We start from the raw sequence: 20532 nt of genomic DNA, 5'->3' as shown, positions 1-20532 counted from the left end.
GTCTGGGGCGCAGGGCTCACACCCGACCTCTTGCCAAGCGCTGTGCCCCTGGAGGGCCCCAGTCACGCGGAGGCCCTGAGCTGCCACGGCCACTGCCAGGCAATCTGGCTCCTGGCCCCCCTGCTGCCTCAGTTGCCATGGTGACCCCGGCCCAGGGCAGTCCCCCTGGACCACAGATGCTGGGCTTGATAAGTTTATCTGCCTCAGGATCCGGTGGTGACAGGCTGAGTGAGCAGGGCTAGGGAACCTCAGAGGCGAGGTTGGGCATTTGGACGGGACTGTGCAAGGCATCCCCGTATGGCAGGTTCCAAGCTGGGTGCTGGGGCCCGGTGACAGGAGAGAGCGGGCCCTGCTGTCGCCAGGCAAGCAGTGTGGTTGGAGAAAGGGCCTGTGTGGGAAGTGGAGGGAGTCCTAGGAAGATGGGGTGAGCCCCCAGAGAGGCCCCGACACCCAGCAGGGGACGCAGAGGACAGAAGAAGCGGGGGGTCATCACTGGGCCTGAGCCCGGCAGCAGCAAGTGATGAGAACCGAGCAGAGGCAGCCAGCGGGGCTGAGACCTCAGGCAGGAAGGGGCCGGAGCATGGAGGGCGTCAGGAAATGGAGCACAGGGCAATTCTTGTCCTCTGCCCCCTGATACCCACGCGGTCTCCTCTGCCTCCGCGCTTGGGGCTCCTCTGCTGTGCCGAGGGCTGACCCCCAGCTGAAACGCAGGCTCCTGCTTCCCGCTGGCCTGGCTGGGCGCTGACTTCCCATCCCTCCTGTCCCTGGGCGGGGGCGATCTCGAGGGCTCAGAGAGTTGGAGTGGACTGGCCATTTCACCCAACTGCCCTCCAGCCTCAGAAGCCATCTGAGGATGCGGGGGGCCCCAGAGGAACTGGGAGGGGCCGCACCTCCAGGGAGGAGTCCTGAGACGGATGGACCGCAGGGCCCGGAGCAGGGCCCGGTGCGAGGCAGCAGTGCCCCCTGCTGGACGCGCAGGGCAGAGGCCGCGCGGGTCCTTCCGGTCCTGCAGGTGCCCCACTCCGGGCCTCTGGAATCGCCGGGAGCCTCGGAACTCCGCGGCCCAGGCCACGCCCCCGTCCGATTACGTCAGAGGGTCGGGGTTGGGGCGGAGTGGGGCCACCCCGCTGGGCCGCGGAGCCCACTGCGCGCTGAGCCCCGACTGGGAGCTCCCCCTCTGGACGTCAGTTTCCCCGTCCCCGGGCAGGGACAGACACCCCCACCTCCCAGGGCTGTTGTCCCGAGGTGGGCGAGACCTCAGTCATCCAGAAAAGACCCTGAGGTCGCCGCTTCCTGGGTCATTTTCCTGGGACGACAAGGCCGTCCCCTGGGGAACAGGCCTGGCAGGCGTGGGTTCTGGAGCCCTCCACCTCTAGTCTGGGGCCACATCTGGAGGAGGTCGGGGCTGTGGGCCAGTTCCAGGCCGGGGGACCAGGAGGGTCAGCGTTGTCATGCCCTTGATGGTGAAAGTCCCAGGGAGGTCAGAGCCACCAGTGGGGGTGGGAATCCCGGGCTGTGGGGGCCTTGGTTCCTCATTCATTCACGGACACTCACAGACCACACTTACAGGCCAGGCTCCACCCTGAGGGGCTCTCTATCCCACCAGGGCCCCTGGGCCCTGACCTAACCTGGGGGCTGGCTGCAGACTCCGACTCAGCCTGGGAACCGGCGCTCGGCACCCAGCGAGCGAGGCTGGAAAAAACCCAGTCCCGCAAGAGGAGTGCTGTTGGTTCTCATGCTTCTGAGACACAGGTGGGTCAGGAGCATCTAGGGAATCCTGGCCCACGGCCCCGAGGGGCTCGTGGTGGAGGCAGGGGCATGATCACCAGGCTCGGCTTTGCTGGGTCCCCTGCCCCCCGGGTTAGGGCCCACCCAGCTTCGGAAGCCCCCTCTGCCTGGGGGGCCTGAGGTCTCTGGGCCGCCCCCCAGGTCGGGCCTCCGTCCTCCTGTTCCTCTCGGTGCAGCGGCTGCCGGGACCATCCGGGAGGCCCGAGGCTCGGGAGGCCGGCCCGGAGTCTGCCCCCAGCTGGACGTGGGTGGACAGAGCGTTTCCCTCCTGGGCCTCAGCCTCACCTCTGCAGACGGGGGACAGCCGCAGTGAGTATGGGCCGTGTAGGCGCGGAGCAGAGCCGTGATCACCGACGATGAGCAGCCCCGTTGTTCGGGGAGGAAACAGGCCAGGGGAAGAGGTGGCGGCCCGCCTTCAGCTTCAGCAGTGGGACCCAGGCCCCCGAAGTCTGGGTGGCGCTCCTGCCTGAGCTGGCCCGGGTGCCTGCCGGGGAGGGCCAGATGTGAGCCTGCCCGGACGCCTGCCTGGATTCCAGGCTGTCCGGTAGGACAGGTGGGGCCCCAGGGGCTGGTGGGGACTGGCGGAGGTGCCTGTGGACTTCCCTTCCATCCACTGCCAAGCCTTCAGGAGGTGAGGTAGGGCCTGGGCTAGGCGAGGGGCCCACGCTCTTCTCTTAGCCGCCAAGGCCCTTGGAGAGTGCAGAATGGGGAGAGGCTGCCGCGACAGGGCTCTCGAGATGGGGGGGCCTCCCTTGCACCCTGAGAGTGGAGGTCGCATGCTCTGGGAAGCAGTTTCTTACAAAGTTCAGCAGCATCTGGTGACCGCAGCTCTAGGTGTTGATACAACCAATTTGAAAATGTCTGTCCACCCCCAACCTGGCACACGGACCTTTATAGCAGCTTTATTCGTAACTGCTGACAACGGGAAGCAACTGAGATGTCCTTCAGTAACTGAATAGATAAGCAGACTGAGGTTCCTCCAGACAGTGGAACACTCTTAGCAATAAAAAGAAATGAGCTGTCAGCCACGAAAAGACACGGATGAATCACAAATGCATATTGCTAAGTGAAAAAGCCTGAGCGAGAGAAACTACACGATTCCATTTATGCAGCATTCTGGAAAAGGCGTCACTCTGGAGATGGTAAACAAGTCAGCGGTTCCAGTGGGGTGCTAGTGAGGGAGATGCAGGACTTGTAGGGCAGTGAAACTCTTCTGGCAGGAACCTGACGCTGTACTCGTCCAAACCACATGGCCTTTCTGCTCAGTGAGCCTTACTGTCTGCAAAGAGAGTTACTTGGGAGGTCAGGAGAATCCCAGGGTGGCCTGCAGACTGGCAGGGCAACCTTCCTGAGGGAGTGGAGGCAGCAGCGGCTGAGCTAGCAGCTTTGGGGTCCGTAAAACTGGCCGTGAAGGGTGCCGCCGTGGGAGCCTGTTCCTGGGGCGATGAAGCTGTTTCTGGGGCTGCAGGCTGACGGCTCTGCTGTCTGGTGCTGCTCTCGTCTTCACTGAGACGACCATGCAGCTGGGTTGGGGGCCCTGGCGTGTCGCTGCTGGGCTGAGAGGGACCCACGCGGTGGTGGATGAGAGCTGGAGACCCAGCGTGCACTCGGGTTTAGCTCAGTACAGACGGCTGCGTGGCAACACCTGTGATCACACGTGACAGCCCGTGTAGCGTGCACACAGTCTCCTTGCTCTGTCAGCCGAGAGACACTGCAAGTGCCGGATTGCTCCCTGAGCACCCCGGCACCCAGATCTTGGTTTCTAACACCGTTCTCCAAGGCAAGGACCAGGGGTCCTGCGGGGGACCATGCCAGGGCTGGGCAGACACGGCCGGAATGAGCCAGGAGCATCTTGTTGTGCTAGAAAGTGAAAGTGAAGGGATGCATTAACCACAGGAGCACGCCAGCAGGTCGTCAGGGGGACACAGGGTGTGACCAGCATGGTCCCCGAGGACGAGGCCGGGACACCCGGGGCTGGGACAGAAACAATAACGTCGGATTGGATTATGACTCCAAGGACAACATGAATACCCGTGAGCCTGTTCTCACATAAACACATGACTGCATAAATAAACATGTAGTGGATGAGAGATGACTCTCCCTGCAGAAGAGTCCCAGAGGGTTTGTGTGCGTGCTCCCCTCCACGAGCTGGAACCTGAGCCCTCATCCTCGAATGCGAGCTGTGCCCAGTGACCGCCTTGTAAAGAAGGCTGCCGGGGGAGGGAGACAGACAGGAACGCTCCAGGGGAGGGGTGCGGCCCGGCAAACCCGACCTCGGCCAGGGGTCAAGGCCAGCGCCAGCGGTGATGCGTCCTGGTGCCGGCCTGCACCCCTGGCGCAGAGGCATGAATAGGGCGCTTCCCTCAGGGTCTTCCTCCCAAACCCCCCCATCAAGGCCCACACGAGAAAACCACCAGAGAAACCCCAGCTGAGGGACCTTCCACAGAATCCCTGAGCAATCCTCCTCAGAATTGTCAAGGTCATCAAAGCACAGGAAGTCTGAGAAACTGCGGCCCAGAGGAGCCCTCGGAGACGTGACAACTCAGGGTTGGGTGGGGTCCCGGGTCAGAGGAGGACGTCGGGGGAAAGCAGGATGAGTGGAATAAATCAGGCTTCCCGGTGGCTCAGGTGGTAGAGACACTGCCTGCCATGCGGGAGACCTGGGTTCGATCCCGGAGTCAGGAAGATCCCCTGGAGGAGGAAATGGCAACCCACTCCAGTGTTCTTGCCAGAATCCCTCGGACAGAGGAGCCTGGCGGGCTCCAGTCCCTGGGGGCAAAGAGCCGGACACGCCTGAGTGACTGACCCTTTCACGTCTCGGACACGAACAGGCAGAGCGCGCTTTATTGTCTTCCCTTCGTTGCCGAAGCTGTGCTTCTCACAAACCGCAGGTCAGTGGCGACGCCAGTCTAGCGAATCTCTTGGTGCCTGTTCCCCAACAGCGGCTGCTCGTTTTGTGTCTCTGGGCTGCATTTTGGGAATTGTCCCAGTGTTTCAAACGTTTTCATTATTGTTAGATCCGTCATGGTGACCTGTGACCTCTGGTGTTACTCTCGTCATTATCTGAGAAGCCGCGAGCTGCACCCACGTAAGGCAGCCAACTGAACTGACAAGCGTGTGTGTTCTGACGGCTCCACCCACTGGCCGATCCCCCGCTTCCCCCTCTCATCCGGCCTCCCTTTTCCCCGAGACCCAAGAGCAGTGGCATTTGGTCGATTAAGAGCCCACCATGACCCCCGAGTGTTCAAGGGAAAGGAAGAGCCGCTCGTCTCTCACTTTAATCAAAGCTAGAAATGGTGGAGCTCAGTGAGGAAAGCGTGTCAGAGCTGAGACAGTCCTAGAGCCTGGCCTCTTGCACCAAACAGCTAACCACGGTGTGAGGGCAAAGAGCACTCTTGAAGGAAATTCAAAGTGCTGCTCCAGGGATCACACGGAGGATAAGAAAGAGAGACAGCCTTCCTGCTGGTACGGAGAAAGTTCGGGTGGTCTGGATAGAGGATCAAACCGGCCCAACACTCCCTTAAGCCAAAGCCTCATCCAGAGGAGGACCCTAATCTCTTCAATTCTGTGAAGGCTGAGCGGGGTGAGGAGGCTGCAGAAGGAAACTCTGAACCCTGCAGGGTCGGCTCGCGAGGGTTCGGGGGAGAAGCCGTCTCATAACGAGCAAGTGCAGGCGAAGCAGCGATGCTGATGCAGGAGCTGCAGCAGGTCATCGAGAAGACCCGGGTCAGATCATCCGTGGGGGAGGCCACGCTAGACGGCAGACGCTCGGTGCAGAGGGAACAGCCTCCACCAGCAAAGAGATGGCATCTCACCAGTGGCTCAGGTGCGGTTCGCATGTTTTTCGCAGTGAAATATTTTAAATTGAGGTTTGAACATTGTTTCCTTAGACATAACACTATTGTAGCCAGCAGGGAAGCCCCGATAGACTACAGCGCCGTGTAAACAGAACCGTTATCGCCCTGGGAACCAAAACTCTCCTGTGAGTGGCTTTCCTGTGGTACGTACTGCAGTGGCCTGGAGCCGAACCTGCTGTACCTCTGAACTGTTGCCTTTAATGATGACGTCTTCATACTGGTTCCTTAGTCATGACACGTACCAGATGAATGTAAGATGTTAGCACTGGGGAGAGCCAGCTGAGGGGTCTGTGGGAACTCCCTGTGCTATCTTTGCAAAGCTGGTAAATCTAATATGATTCTGAAATAAAAGAGTTTATGGAGAAAATTAAAGCAGCATGGATATGTTAAAAAAAAAAAATGTCGCAAGCTGTGGCCTGAACACTGACTTTCGGAAACCAGTGTGTTTACTGAAGGCCTCTTGTGAGACGGCCCAGCTGTGGTGAATAGGATGCTCTTTTCTAAAGAGATTGCACAGGCCGCCTGTCTTTAACATCCCGTTTTCAGGAGAGATGGGGGGGAGCGAGGGAGGGTGGGAGGGGCGGGGAGCCTGGCGGGGGCACGGTGGGCCGAGGTGGGGCTGAAGGGCTGGCCTGGCGGCTGACTGTCTCCCACCTCTCCCCGCCCGCCCCGCCGAGGTGTCTCTCTAGGCGCCTGTTGTACTGCCTGAGCCCCTTCCCCAGGAATGAGAGCCCCCCGGAGTGGGGCCTGACCCCAGTTACAGAGCCTCATGGGCAGGTTTTCATCCGGTAGCTCAGCTTTTGTATTTTGATTAGAAAGGCCCCAAAGCCAGCTGACAGAGGAGCAGCCTGGGTACCTTGGGTGAGGGCTGGGCCACGGCGGAGGCCAGTCTCGTCTCATAGCCTGTGCTCGCCAGGCGGCTGGTGGCCTGGCGTTTGTGGACACATGGGGGATGGCGGGTGCTCAGTTTGGCACCCCCAGGCCCCACTGTGTGTTACCCCTTGTGGGCTGAGCTCCAGGTTTCCAGTAGATCACCCGCACCTCTCCCCGGCAAGTTCTAGGTCAGCAGGACCCAGGCTGGAGGTCTCAGGACCAGAGACTTTCCCAATAGAGAGGCGAGGTTTCCTGATATGTCTGGGGCTGGATGGGGCTGGGTGTGAGAGGGGAGCTTGGAGTATCCTTATGGAACCCGTAGTGGGGTCTTCAGAGCCTCTATCAGAGTCACAGCGTGGGGCCAGGGGCCAGGAGACCCGTGCCCTGCTGCTGGTATAGCCCGGGATCTCAGTCTGGGGCCTTATTTTCCCCCCACCCCACCCCTGGGAATACAAATGTGGGCCCTGGAGTCACACACATCAGCTCCCCCTCACCCCCGCCCCCCGAGCAGAATGTCCTGGGGGCATGGAAGGTGGGGCCCTCCTGGGCTGCAGGTGGCCGTGCAGGGTGTAGAAGTCCAGGATATCGGGTTCTGGAGGAGCCTGAGGTCTTAGAGGGCCTTGGGTAGGACAGGTTGAAGGAAAAGGTCTAGGAATTTGCCAGTGAGCACAAACTCGGTGACCTTTGGGTACAAGAAATAAGTGACACTTTGATTAAAAGAAAAAGAAATTGATTAAAAAAAAAGCCAAGACAAAACTGAAAATGAGTTCAGAGCAGATAGAGTGTTGATGGAGGGCCTGTTCTGAGCGGCTCCTCTCCAGGGCCAGCTGTGTCCACTGCAGCCAATGGTGGACGCTGCCTGGGGCGTGTGCTGAGGATTCAGAGGCCTGAAGCGTTGGTTCTGCCGCGGCTTTAGGAGCCTGGAGCCCGTGCAGTCATCAGCCAGGTAGAGCCGCCTCTGTGTAGCTGCATCAGTGGGTCAGTGGAGCGTGTGAGTGGGGCTGGCTGGCTGCAGCTGCTCTCCCTCCGACTTTGGTGGCTTCTTTCCGTTGGACCCACCAGGACCTCTTAGGGCTCCAGAAATCCCACCAGTTCCTGGACACCCTCTGCTACTCCTCTAGTCACGCCCGCCAAACCCCTGGCCCTTCTGTTTGAAGAGTTACAACCGCTGGTAAAGCCGGGTTGCAGTTCTCTGGGTCAACAGTAGGTGGCGCTCTCTAATTATTCCAGGTGGTTGAACAGTCGCTGAGCTGTGTAGACTCTGCGACTCCACGCATCACAGCACGCCAGGCTTCACTGCCCTTCCCTTTCTCCCGGAGCTTGCTCAAACTCATGTCCACTGAATCGGTGATGCCATCCAACCATCTCATCCTCTGCCACCCCCTTCTCCTCCTGCCTTCAATCTTTCCCAGCATCAGGGTCTTTCCCAATGAGTTGGCGCTTTGCATCAGGTGGCCAAAGTATTGGAGTTTTAGCTTCAGCATCAGTCCTTCCAATGAATATTCAGTACTGATTTCCTTTAGGATTGACTGGTTTCATCTCTGCAGTCCAAGGGACTCCCTCGAGTCTTCTCCAACACCAAATCAACTCTTCGGTGCTCAGCATTCTTTACAGTCCAACTCTCACATCCATGCATGACTACTGGAAAAACCACAGCTTTGGCTACGTGGATCTTTGTGGGCAAAATGATGTCTCTGCTTTTTCATATGCTGTCTAGGTTTGTCATAGCTTTCTTTCCAAGGAGCAAGCATCTTTTAATTTCATGGCTGCAGTCACCGTCTGCAGCGATTTTGGAAAGTTCCTCGATTCTGCAACTTGAGCATTTATCAAACCAAAATGACTTACTGATTGATCAAGCTCAGTAAAGCCTTTCTTTGTGCACAGAACTTTGTGGATTGTAACTTTGAATTAAGTCAGAATCAAGGAAAGATGCATTTCATGAAAGGCCTGGGTGCTTCATTTACCTGGAATGAAGGGGAAACCACCGATGCCTCCAGCTGGCTTGATGGCAGAGATGGGGCCGGGCCATCATCTTCCCCATCTACCACCAGAGGGCAGCATTGCCCCACCGAGCGCCCTCCACCGCCAAGCCTGTTGGCCGGGGCTGATTGGCTAAGCCCTGCAGTCTCCCTGGCAACCGTCTCCAGCCCTCCCTCTTTCGGCGCCCATCCGGCAGAGCGCTGCTCTGTGATGGACAGGGGCCGCCCCTCTGCTCTCTGTCCCTGTGCCTGGGCCAGCGGAGCTGCCCGAATGGACTGTGCTGGACGCAGCCGGGGCCCAGTAACAGCATCTCTGATTTCCTCTTGGCCGAGGGGCCCTCCTTTCCCTAAATGCTTGCCTTCCCCACCTCCTGTTCTGGAAAGGGAGAGGGAGATTTCAGAGCCAGGTGCAAAGGCAGCGATCCCCTCACACCCCGTGGAGGGGAGTGGGCTGGGGAGGGGGCATTGGCTGGCGAGGATGGGGGTGCAGAGTGCAGGGACCACGGGCAGAAGATCACGGGTGTTTGGGACCCCAGCTGCTTCCGAACCTTGTCCAGTGGGAGGCCCTCTGTAACCAGACTGTGCAGCGGGAAGTGATGATGAATTTTGACCACCTTGGACCCCAGCATGACACCCCAGGCTTGTCCCCGGAGGCCTGTAGAAAGGCTCAGGTGGGCATCTTCCCAGTTCAGAGTGAGTCAGCAGGAGAAGGGAGGCCACGGATACGCAGGAGCCATAGAAGGGGTTGAGCACCTGTGCCGGGTTGGGGGTCAGGGCCATCGGTCTCAGCTGGCTCTGAGGAGTCAGGGTGAGGGGTGGGTGGGGAGCTTGTCTGGACGGCACTGTCAGGGCGGACCTCGGTGAGAAGTTGGGGAAGGACAGCCCGGCCTCCTGCTTCCTTGGCCAGCTTGGCCTGGACGACGCTCACCCTGAGCGGGAGGTGGGCACCCAGCCTTCCCTGTGCCTGCACCGCCCGCTGTGCTGCCTGTGAGAATGGTGGAGGGCGAGCTTGCAGACCTCAGATGGGCCTTGCTCCCTGGAGCTCCCCCTCTTCTGCCCGTGGTGCCCCGGGACCCCAGCACAGGGCCGGGCGCCCACTGGGGCCGATCATATGACACGGGGTTGGGTGCAGACTCCAGAGAGGGGAGCTGTGATTCAGTAAGCTTCTCACAGCACCTGTATTTCGACAGGATGGTCATGGGTCATGCTGGATGAGTCTGAGACTCCAGGGCAAAGGCAATGACGGTCAGCCCCGAGTACCCATCCATCTGTTCATTTGTTCAGCAGTCGCTGCCCTGGGCTGGCTTGGAGAGGGCAGCATCTGCCCCATACAATGTAACACGTGGCTGGAAATTTTCTAGTAGTCACATTAAAAACTGTGAATTTTATAAATTTAATATATTTTATTTAACCCAATGTGTCAACCTATTATCATACCAACATGCAAGCCATCTAAAAATTATTAATGAGCTATCTTACACTCATTTACTACTAAGTCCGAGATTCGGTAGGTATTTTACACTTTCAGCACTTCCCCGCTGGTGTAAGGCAGACTTCAAGCTCTCAAAAGCCAGAAGCGGCCAGGCTGGCGTACTGGAGAGTGGAGTCCAGAATACGCTCTGGGGGTGCGTTCAGGGCTGCGTGCAGGCAGCCAGTGTGGGCTGATCTGTGCCAGGAGGGGTCACAGGACTGTGGGAATTCAGAGGGAGGAACAGCCAGTGGGGAGGAGCTTGGAGGACTCCCAGGAGGAGGAGGCATCGGGGCTGGGCATGGGGGGTAAAGAGGAGTTCTTCGTGTACAAAGGAGGGAAAGACAATCTTCTAATTTCGTTCCTGGTTCCCAAGATAGGGTCTGAAGGAATCAAGGACTTCCAATGACTTCCCAGCAGGTTCTCCTGAAGGAACCACCAATTTACATCCTCTTGCTTCAGGACTTCCCCGGTGGTCTGGTGGTTAAGTCCGTGTTCCCAGTGCAGGGCGCAGGGTTCAGTCCCTCATCAGGGACTAAGACCCTGCACCGTGCAACTAAGACCCAAATAAATAAACATTAAACAGAAATCCGCTTCTTTCTGCCCCTGGGCCAGTGCTAATATTTTTCCGTATTCTAGTAACAAACCCTGAGGCCTAGAGGTTCAGCTACTAGGAGGCTTGTGCGCTCAGTCGCGTCTGGCCCTTTCCAACCCCATGGGCTGCAGCCCCCAGGCTCGTCTGTCCATGGGATTCTCCAGGCAAGAACACTGGAGTGGGTAGCCAGTTCCTCCAGGGGGTCTTCCCCACCCAGGGATCGAACCCGTGTCTCCTGCATGAACAGGCATGTTCTTCACTACTGTGTCATCTGGGAAGCCTGGGTGGTAATAGGCCAGACATCAATCTCATCTAGGTCTTAGACAGCGGTGGCCACTGAGACGGTGTTACCTGGCCCTCCCTCTGCTTTATGGAGCCATGGTGCACGTGCCTATTGCTTCACACAGGGAAGGAGGTGCAGGTGGGGATTCCTCAAACTTGTCTAACCAGGTGCCATCCCTGGGTCCCACTCGGGCAGTCTTCCTTAGGTCTAACTGAAATCTCTCTTGCTGTGTTGGGGTCCCAGGCGAGGCTGCTTTGCAGGACTGCTCTGAGGCCGCCTCTCCCGCGGCTATCCTCAGGGACCAGCCTGGAGAGCTGCCGTGTTCGTGAAAACCTTTAGAAGTGAATCTTCCAAATATGTCTGCAAAGAGTCAAAAGATTGAGCCTTCATGGGGGGATCTCTGGAGAGATGACCGGTGTGGGGCAGCTCTGTGGGAACGGAGCCACATTCCCCCTGTAGGGAAAGGGGGTCCACTGGGGTGACGCTCTGTTGCTCCACTTGATGGGGGCAGCAGGAAGGCCCCCGTTTCCTGAAGCCTCCCTCCTGTGTTGTCTGGAATCGAGCTTCCGGGCTTCGTCCTGGGGCTTTTGAGCATCACCCTTTGCCCTTACAGAGGCTCACTGCACGTTTCGGCACTGAAGCGGTCCCTGTCGTTCTCCTCAGGGGTCCTGGGGTGGTTGGGGCGGGGACCACTGTGAAGGGTGCTCCTGGCACAGGAAGTTGAGGGAAGAACCTGTGGGTGGTCAACCCTGGCCTCTTATGTGGCCCCCGAGACGTGGGCCCGGGCCCTCTGCTGAGAGGTGGGCTGCGTGGGAGCCTGGGTTTGCCCCTGTCCTGTCACCTGAGTGGCTCAGAGGGTAAAGTGTCTGCCAGCAGTGCGGGAGACCCGGGTTCGATCCCGGGGTTGGGAAGATCCCCTGGAAAAGGAAATGGCAACCCACTCCAGTGCTCTTGCCTGGAAAATTCCATGGATGGAGGAAATTGGTAGCCACAGTCCATGGAATCGCAAAGAGTCAGACGTGACTGAGCGACTTCACTGGTTCATTTTCACCTGGGAGATGAGGTTTCAGCAGCGCATCCTTGCCCTCACACCTGCTGTGTCTGGCGGGTTTTTTCCCTTTCTGCCTCCTCAGCTTGGGCTCATTTGGGCACACTGCCTCCCCGGGTGGCACGTGGTGGGTCAGAGTCGCTGTGCAGTAAAGAGCTGAGACTCAGCAGACTCGGGTTGCCCACACCCTGCATGCCCAAAGGCCAGGCCCTGGCTCAGCTCCCGGGAGGGACCTCTGGACACTCGGGACGTCCTGCTGATAAAAGCATCTTTGTCTACCTGCTCCAGGCCACGCCAGGGAGTCTGTGAAATGATGGGGTTTATGGGGGGTGCCTCAGGGTCCCCGGTATCAACCGGACCTCTGTGGGGGCTGGAAGCTAAAGTCACCTACGTGGACAGCCAGGCTTGTCTTCGTGACCCACCTCCAAGGAGAACCGGGGCACTAAAGTTCAGGGGGGCTTCCCTGGTTTTCACCCCTCCCATGATGTCACACGTCCCCTGGTGCCTGGAGTCCCTGGCACCTGCCCCACACGGACCCTCCCTGGGCTGGTTTTTCTCTGTCCGTTTGGGCTAATAACCCTTAACCATGAGCACGGCAGCCTGGCTGAGTTCTGCGAGTCCCTCCAGCAGCTCCTGGGAGCCTAGGGTGGTCTGGAGCCCTGGGGGGCAGGGTCAGCCACCCTGTTGACTGGCCCTGAGGCAGGTGGGGCCCCAGTCCCATCTGGGTCATGTGGGCAGTCTTGTGTCCAGAGGCCCCTAGAAGGACATCTTCAGACGCTGGGGCTCTTTGACCTTTGACTTTGACTTCTCTCTCCTGTCCATGCTCTCAGCTCCACCCACTGGGCATCCACGTGGCATCCTACATTCCCCGGGGAGAACCGAACTCTTTCTGGTGGCGGGGGATCCTCCCTGAGTGGGGCTCCTGCTGACTGGGGTGGGGGCACAGCCTTGGCACCCCCCCATCCTGAACCTGAAGGTACCTAGGATGATGGGGGCTGAAGGGAAGACGGGCTCCGTGTGTGTGTGCATGTGCATGTGTGTGGGTTTCTGTGTGTGTGTGCACGCATGTGTGCGGGTTTCCATGTGTGTGTGTGCGAGCGTGTGTGCGGGTTTCCGTGTGTATGTCCACGTGTGCATGTGTGCGGGTTTCTGTGCGTGTGTATGCACGCACGCGTGTGTGTGGGTTTTCGTGTGTGTGCATGCGCACGTTGTGTGGGTTTCCATGTGTGTGCATGCGCACGCATGTGTGGGTTTCCGTGTGTGTGCATGCGTGCGTGTGTGTGGGTTTCCGTGTGTGTACACGTGCATGTGTGTGCGGGTTTCCGTGTGTGTGTGTGTGTGTGTGTGTGTGCACATGTTTGCGGGTTTCCATGTGTGTTTGCACACGCCATGTGTGCGGGTTTCCATGTGTGTGTGCACGCACACATGTGTGTGGGTTTCTGTGTGTGTCTGTGTGCGCGCGTGTGCGGGTTTCCGTGTGTGTGTGTGCACGCACGCATGTGTGCGGGTTTCCACGTTTGTGTGTGTGCGCCCGTGTGCGGGTTTCCGTGTGTGTGTGCACGCACACGTGTGTGCGGGTTTCTGTGTGTGTCTATGTGTGCTTGTGCGGGTTTCCATGTGTGTGCACGCGCGTGCACACGTGTGTGTGGGTTTCCGTGTGTGTGTGTGCGTGCATGCACGCGTGCGGGTTCTGCCTTGTCTGGGGTGGGAGCTGAGCGGGGCTGCAGCACCTCTGGGTGCCCCCCCAGCTTAGGGGAAGCTCCGAGCTGCCCGTGCTAAGGCTCTGGTGGCGGCCTGAAGATTAGGGAGGCACGACCTTCCCTCCGGGGGCCCCTGTGCGCCAGTCCCCCAGACGCGCCTCAGGCCCCAATGCTGGATCCGTCCAGGCTGCTGCTCCTGTGCTTTTCGGCCTCTGCCTCCATCGGGAACGGACGCTGCTCTCCTGCCAGGCCCCGCCCCCCGCCCGCATGGGCCTGTGCGCCTGTGTTCAGGTGAGCTGGTCCAGGCGCGGCCGGCCCTGATGCCCGACCTGGGAGAGGCTGCTGGGCATGAAGGTCCCCGTGCGCCATGGAGACATGGAGCTGGGAGCACCCCGGGTCAGCCTCTGCCCAGAGCCTGGTCTTAGCGCCCTGCTCTTTCCCAGGCCGTGGCCTGCACTTGGCCCCCGCCCAGGCCCAGGCCCTACGTCTGGGGATGGGCACTGCCCCCGGTGCCCTGTGGGTTGGGACCCGGGGCCTGGCTGGAGACTGACGCCTCCCCCCGGCCTGCAGCCTGGCCGCCGCCCCCGCCCTGCCACGTCGCTGCTTCCACCCCAGCGGCAGGAAGCCGTGCGCACACTCTTTCTGTAACGTTTTGGAGGGCTGCTGTTGCAGGAAACATCTGGCCGCCGTCCAAGGAACATAATAAAAGAGAGAGAGGGCGAGAGGGAGTCGGGGAGGAGGCAGGGGCTGGGGAGGTTTGGAAAAACCATCTGATTCCACTTTGCAAAGACAACTGCAGTTATGTCTCTGAGGGTTTCGAAGTCACTTCGGATTCAAACCGTGCCGGGTGACGTCAGTGGGAAAAAATGAAGCTCGCCCTGGTTCTGGGACACACACCACATGAAGTCGGTCCCAGCAAGCTCCCGGCCCACGAGCCAGGACAGCGGATGGCCCACGGGGGTCTTTGCAGAAAGGCAGGAGCCGCGGGGGCAGGGGCCGAGGTCCGCTGCTCTGGGCGTCCTGGGCTGTCTGGCCTCAGCTCCGTGGCCTGACCCGAGGGGACAGGAGGGGAGCAGGAGGAGGGCAGAGTGAGACCGTGGATGGGAGAGAGGTCAAGGTCAGAGGGAGCCCCGCGCAGTGTCCCGCGTCTGAAGACATCCAGGGGCCTCTGGACACAGGACTGCCCGCATGACATGGCCCTGGGCCCCTTCGGAACAGTTCGGTGTGTCTCAGCCCTGCCCAGAGTGGAGGGCCGCTGGCCCCGGGACAGAGAAACATCCTGGCGTTGCTGGGCCTCCAGCCTCGACATCGGGAGGGTTCCCTGGGCTGTGGGGGTGTCCTGGGCCTCAGGCCCCTCCCCCCCGGGCACGCCCAGGCCCCCACACTTTGCAAAGTCAGCCTTGCAGCTTGGGGCCGACGTCTGGGACCCTCACGGTGTCTGTCCGCCGCTCCCAGCTACTGTGGGCGCTGGAGGGGGAGTGAGGAAGACCCACCCCGTCCCTCCTGCTTGGGGCTGCTCTGGTGAGGGCCCTGCCCCTCCGGATGGGGCTCCAGGGGTCCCAGAACATGGCAGGAACTGATGTGGCCCTGGATCCACAAGAGAGGGTACGAGGCCCCCTTCTCCACAATTCTAGGGGCTCCGTGGACACTCCCCAACCCTGACAGAGCCTGGGCCTCGGGACAAGGTTGCCGCAACCTCAGAGCCCTCGGTCCCTAGAGGTGGGGCCCCCCGGGGAGGAAGGGCCTCCCACCACTTGCAGAGCCCCAGGGGCACACGCCCTGGCCCCCGAGGAGTCCGCCGGGGTCTGCACGGTGGCCTGGCTTGGCTGTCGTCTCCACGTTTGCTCTCCCAAGTGCGTTTTGAAAGAAACCTTGCAGGGAAGCCTGGTGACGGCGAGGCTGGGCGGACGCCGGCTGGAGGAAGGCAGATTCCTATCGACCCGCGTTTGCTGGCAGCCGACGGTGCCAGGCCCGAGGGCAAGGGCCCAGGGCCCGCGGCCATCCTCCAGGTCGCCCCTGAGCAGCCCCACTCTGAGGGGCCCACTTTGCGGGGAGGAGGTGGGCGTCCTGGGGTGCGGGGGACTTGCACGGGGCGCCGGGGCTGTGCGGGCTGGAGGCCCAGGGGCCACAGTGCCCGGGGGTGGGGCTCAGCCTGGAGGGGGCCCGTGCTGTGACTGGAGTGGGGCAAAGCCTGGCTCGGGACGGGGTGGGGGGCGGGGCGGGGCCGCCTGTCTGGGACGCGGTTCAGCCGTGGTGCAGCAGAGCCTTGACTCATGGGCTGGGGCCTCCCGGCCTCTGGGGGTCTGAAGACATTTTTTCCATGGAAAGTAGCCGCTAGCGTTCTGCTGAGCGGGGAGCTCTCTGCCCCCTCCTGCCGCCGGCCGGGCCTTCGGCAGTGGGCTGTCCACTCGTCGGGCCGAGCCTCCCTGCTGGACTTTCTGTGGCCTGGGCTGGGGTGGGAGCACCGGGCAGGGGTCAGTCGGGCAGTCCTGCTGCTTGGTCAGTCCCCAGAAGGCGCTGCCCTGTGCGACCTCGGGTCTGGGAGGGGGGACGAGATAACGAACGTCAGGGTCTGGCTGCAGGGTCACAGACCTGATCCCTTCGTTAGGTCTTTGGGGGAAGCTAGGGGGTGTTAAGGAGGTACAGGAAGTGAACTGTCCTCTTGGTGGGGGGCAGCTGAAGTGGCAGATGCTGGAGTATTTACTGAAGCTCCTGATCTTGGGAGCAGGTACCCCAAAACCTCTCCATGGCACTGGTGCTGAGGCGTCTCTCTGCCTGAGTGGGCACCAGGCCTGGCTCGCCCCTGGGTGACACAGGGCGCCAACTAGTTAATCAGAAACCCTCCTCGGAGCCCCTTGAAGGACTCATCCCCCAGTGAGAAACACAGGCACCCTGGGAGCCCAAGAACCATGCACCAACAGAGGGGCCTCGCCATGGGCCAAGGGGTCCGCCAGGATAGTGAAGGCTCGGTGCGCCTGGCCTGAGGTGGACTCGGGATGCAGCTCTGTCCCCAGCTTGACGGGAGGGGCAGGGCCATCTGGGGCGGCCTGCATGGGGGCCTCCTGGCTGGATGTGAATGCAGCCTGGGGTAGACCCCGATTGCATTATCCCCAAGTGGCCTCAGCAACGTGGGATGGGGGCTCCCACAAGGAGCATTCTGTGGAAGGCCGTTCCTGACCCCACCCTCTCCTCCAGGAAGCCCTCCTGAGCTTCTTGCTCCTTTGGATTCCGGTGGGTTCAGCACATGGACCCTGCAGTCTGACCTTAGGGTCTTTCGCTGTTTTACAAACAGAAGTTTGTCTCTTGGGAGAGCCAGGGGCAGGGCCCGGCCCAAGGCTTGGCTGGTGCAGGGCTGTCCACAAGCGCTGGCTGTGTTGACCAAGGGGAGGTGGTGCCAGGCCTGGGGGCCCCGAGAGGGCACCTGCTTTTCAGCTACGCCACCGTGACCTCTAGGGCCCTGAGCAGGCCTCCCTGTAGCTCTGAGCCTCAGTCTCTCCTTTTGTGAAATGGGATCTTAGCAGCACTGGCCTCCTCAGGTTACTGGAAGGATCTAAGGGCCTGACAGATGTGAGCACCCAGCCCAAGGTCTGGCACCTGGAGAGGTCGGGGGCCCCCAGGGTGGACCAGGCTGAGGGGCCCCTGGACTCAGAACTCCCAGACCATGCGCCTTCCTCTCCAGCTGAGTGCCTCCTCCTTGAGCCTCCTCTAGGAGGCCCTCCAGGGCTGCCCAACCCCAGCCCGTCATCTAAGCTCTGGGAGCTCCAGGCAGCTCACTCTGGTAAGGTTTTTTTTTCCACCCCAGCTACGATAGCCGCAAATGTCTCCAGCCATTGCCAAGTGTTCCTTGGGGGGACAAAATGCCCCCGTTTGAGAACCCCTGGCTTAGAGAAAGAAGCCCCATCCTGAGTCAAGTGGGGTTGGGACCAGCTCAGGTGTGGCCTCCTCCAGGAAGCTTGCCCTGGTTCTCTGCAATTCTCTGTCATCAAGCATTTCTGCTCATCTCTGGTGGGGGAGTCAAGAGGATTCTGTGAGGCCTGCCTGAGTGCCCTGCATGTGGGCCTGCCCCTGGGCTGCTGCTGTGACGCGCCCTTCCCTCCTGACTCTGCGGTCCTCACCGGTGGAGGCCTGGCCCTTGCGGTCCTGGCCTGGGGCACTGGGGCCAGGTGGGCTCCTGCTGCAGGAGCTTTGACACCGGCTCCTGGGGGCCTGGTCCCGTGAGGCCTGCTGGGCACCAAAGGGGACCCTGAGGCCCAGAGGAGGGCAGGCGTCAGCCGCGGCTCCATCTGCCGGTCTGCGGCCTGGGCAGGGCATTGCGTCTCGCTGCCTGCGTGGACAGGTGTGTGCATGTGGGGGGAAGAACCTTGCAGAGCGCAGTGAGGGATGGCGTCCCTCGCAGGGCTCACCCTCCAGAAGGTCCTGGGGTCTGACTGTAGACACGCTGCACAGCCGTCCTGGGCATCCTGTGGCCAGCTGCCTGCCTCCTCGCGGGCCCCCTGCACTCTGCCTGCTGGCTGTTTGGGGTGTTTCTGGTGAGGACCCTGCTGGCCTATACCACAAGCACCCCGGGCCTCCTGGACGTCTCTTGGAAATGTGGGGGCTGCAGCCAGAGCTTCCCCTCACGTCCTCACGTTGACAGGACTCAGCGTCTCGGTCACCTGAGGGTCAAGTGCCGGTGTTCAGAGTCCTGCTGGGGAGATGCGGGCGGCCGGCTTCCCAGCGCGTGTGGCCACAGCTGGGGTCATGCAGCCACTCCATGGCATCCTCCCGGTCTCCGGGCCCCCGAGGGGTCACACACTACTCCTTGGGGTCCTCCCGGTCCCCGGGCCCCCGAGGGGTCACACACTCACTCCACAGGGTCTTCCTGGTCCCCGGGCCCCGAGGGGTCACACACTCACTCCACAGGGTCTTCCTGGTCACCGGGCCCTTGAGTGGCCCCTCGACTCAGCCAGGTCCCAGCCCTGGTCCTTTTCCTCAAGGGCCCTTGGGACACCATCCTGAGGCTCCTTTCCTCAGGCACCTGGCTCTTCTCCTCGACAGGAGCCCGTGTCTGATATGCAGGACGGGTTCTGTTTGTGTCTGAGTTGAGCCGGGACCCAGGTCTCCCTGTCTGCCTTCTGTCCTGAGCTAAATGGGCCCTGGGGGCCTGTGCAGGCTATTTATGTGTGTTCAGAGAGAGGGACACGCGTTTCACCTCTGGCCGCCTGACCTCAGGCATGTCCCTGGGTTTCCCGGCCTCAGTGTCCTCATCCGTCAAATGGGGATAAAAGGGGAGCCCCCTCCTCTGGCATAGAGGTTTTGGCTTAGGACGTGGCTATGAGCCAGGGTGACAGGGGCTGACCCGGCAGCGGTGTCCTCGGAGCCGGGCTGAGCGCCGCGTCCATCCGCTGGGCGTCCACCTCTGGAGGGCTCTGCTGGGCTGGGCCTGCTGGTGGAGAGGGGTGGAGGCGGGATGGAGGCTGTGGTCAGTGGCTATGGCCGGTGGGGAGCTGAGGAAGAGATGAGCCTGCACTCATATGCCAGGGTACCCCGGGCTTGGCTGGAGGAGAGTCAGCATCTGGCTTTGAGGGAGGGGGCGGGTGGGGGGGGTGACCCTCTGAAAAGGGGCAGTGCTGGGCGGAGAGGAGAGTCCTCAGTCCCAAAGTAAGGGTTGGTCGCTCAGTCGTGTCCAACTCTGTGAGCCCATGGACTGTAGCCCGCCGGGCTCCTCTGTCTGTGGGATTCTCCAGGCAACAATACTGGAATGGGTTGCCTTTCCCTCCTCCAGGGGATCTTCCCGACCCAGGGATCAAACCCAGGTCTCCCACATTGCAGGCAGACTCTTTACCGTCTGAGCCGCCAGGGAAGCTGGGCACGTGCTTCAGGAGCACACAGCTGCTGTGTTTCCCGCGTCTCCTGCCTCTGTTATCGCAGCTGAGCCCCTGTGACTTCTCCTCGGGGAGGCAAACAGGCAGCCGCAAGCCACCACCGCCCCCAGACGCAGCTCTCTGCCTGAAGCCCGTCTGGAGGGCGAGACCATCAATTTTGCAGGAGCAAGGGAGGAAAAGAAACCTTTACAGCTCGGCAACAAAAACCCCAGCCAAGCAAAGGCCGGCTGGGCCGCAGGTTGGAGGCTGAGACCGGCAGCCTGCTGTCCCGCCGTCTGGTGCCCGCCCACGGGTGTGTGGCCCTGGCCCCACCCCAGGCTCCAGAAGGTCCCCTGTTCACGCAGGTCACTGGCCTGGAGACCGTCCCAAACTTCCCTGTAACAGCAGCTTCCATTGCCTGTTACTCAGCAGTCCTCTTCATTTAAATTAAAAACGTTTTCAGAGGACGGCCAAAGGTTCACGCTCTAAGCCCGACCTCCACTTCCACAGGCGAGACAGCGAGGCGGTCTCTGCCCTGGGCCGTCCAGGCTCCCTCGGGGAGCGGGCCCTGGGGGCCGCCGCTGTCCCACCCGTCCGTCTCCACGCCCATGGCCACCTCCACGCGAGGCTGGCTCCCGACCCAGCAGTAGCAGGGTGCGGGTCACCCCCTCCTGCCGAAGGTCCGTCTGTCCTCTGTCTTCACCCAGATCTGACCATCTCTCCCCTCCACCGAAGACGCACGAGGTAAAGCTCAGTGTCCAAACGCGAAGGCGGCTCTCAAGCCGAGGGTCAGGCTGGACCTCGCCTCCCTGGCCCCCTGACCCCCCCGGAGTCCCTCCCGCCGCAGGCTCCCCTGCCAGCTCCTTACCCGGTTCTCTCGTCCTTCTCCTTCAGCACAAGCACAAGGCCCTGGAGACACCTGCCTGGGTTGGGGGCCATCCTCTGTGCCTCTGTTTCTGGTGCCCCCAGCGGCTCAGAGCTGCCTTCCACTTCCACCCTCGGGCCGTGGCCTCTTTGAGGCTCCCAGGGGGCCTCTCCTGGTCAGCATCCCCGGGTCTGACCAGTGCAGGTGTCCAGGGGACACAGCTCAGATGCGCC

Source organism: Bos mutus, chromosome 11 (assembly GCF_027580195.1).
Source record: "Bos mutus isolate GX-2022 chromosome 11, NWIPB_WYAK_1.1, whole genome shotgun sequence".
NCBI lineage: Eukaryota > Metazoa > Chordata > Mammalia > Artiodactyla > Bovidae > Bos > Bos mutus.
Note: the sequence above shows the minus strand (reverse complement) of the source record.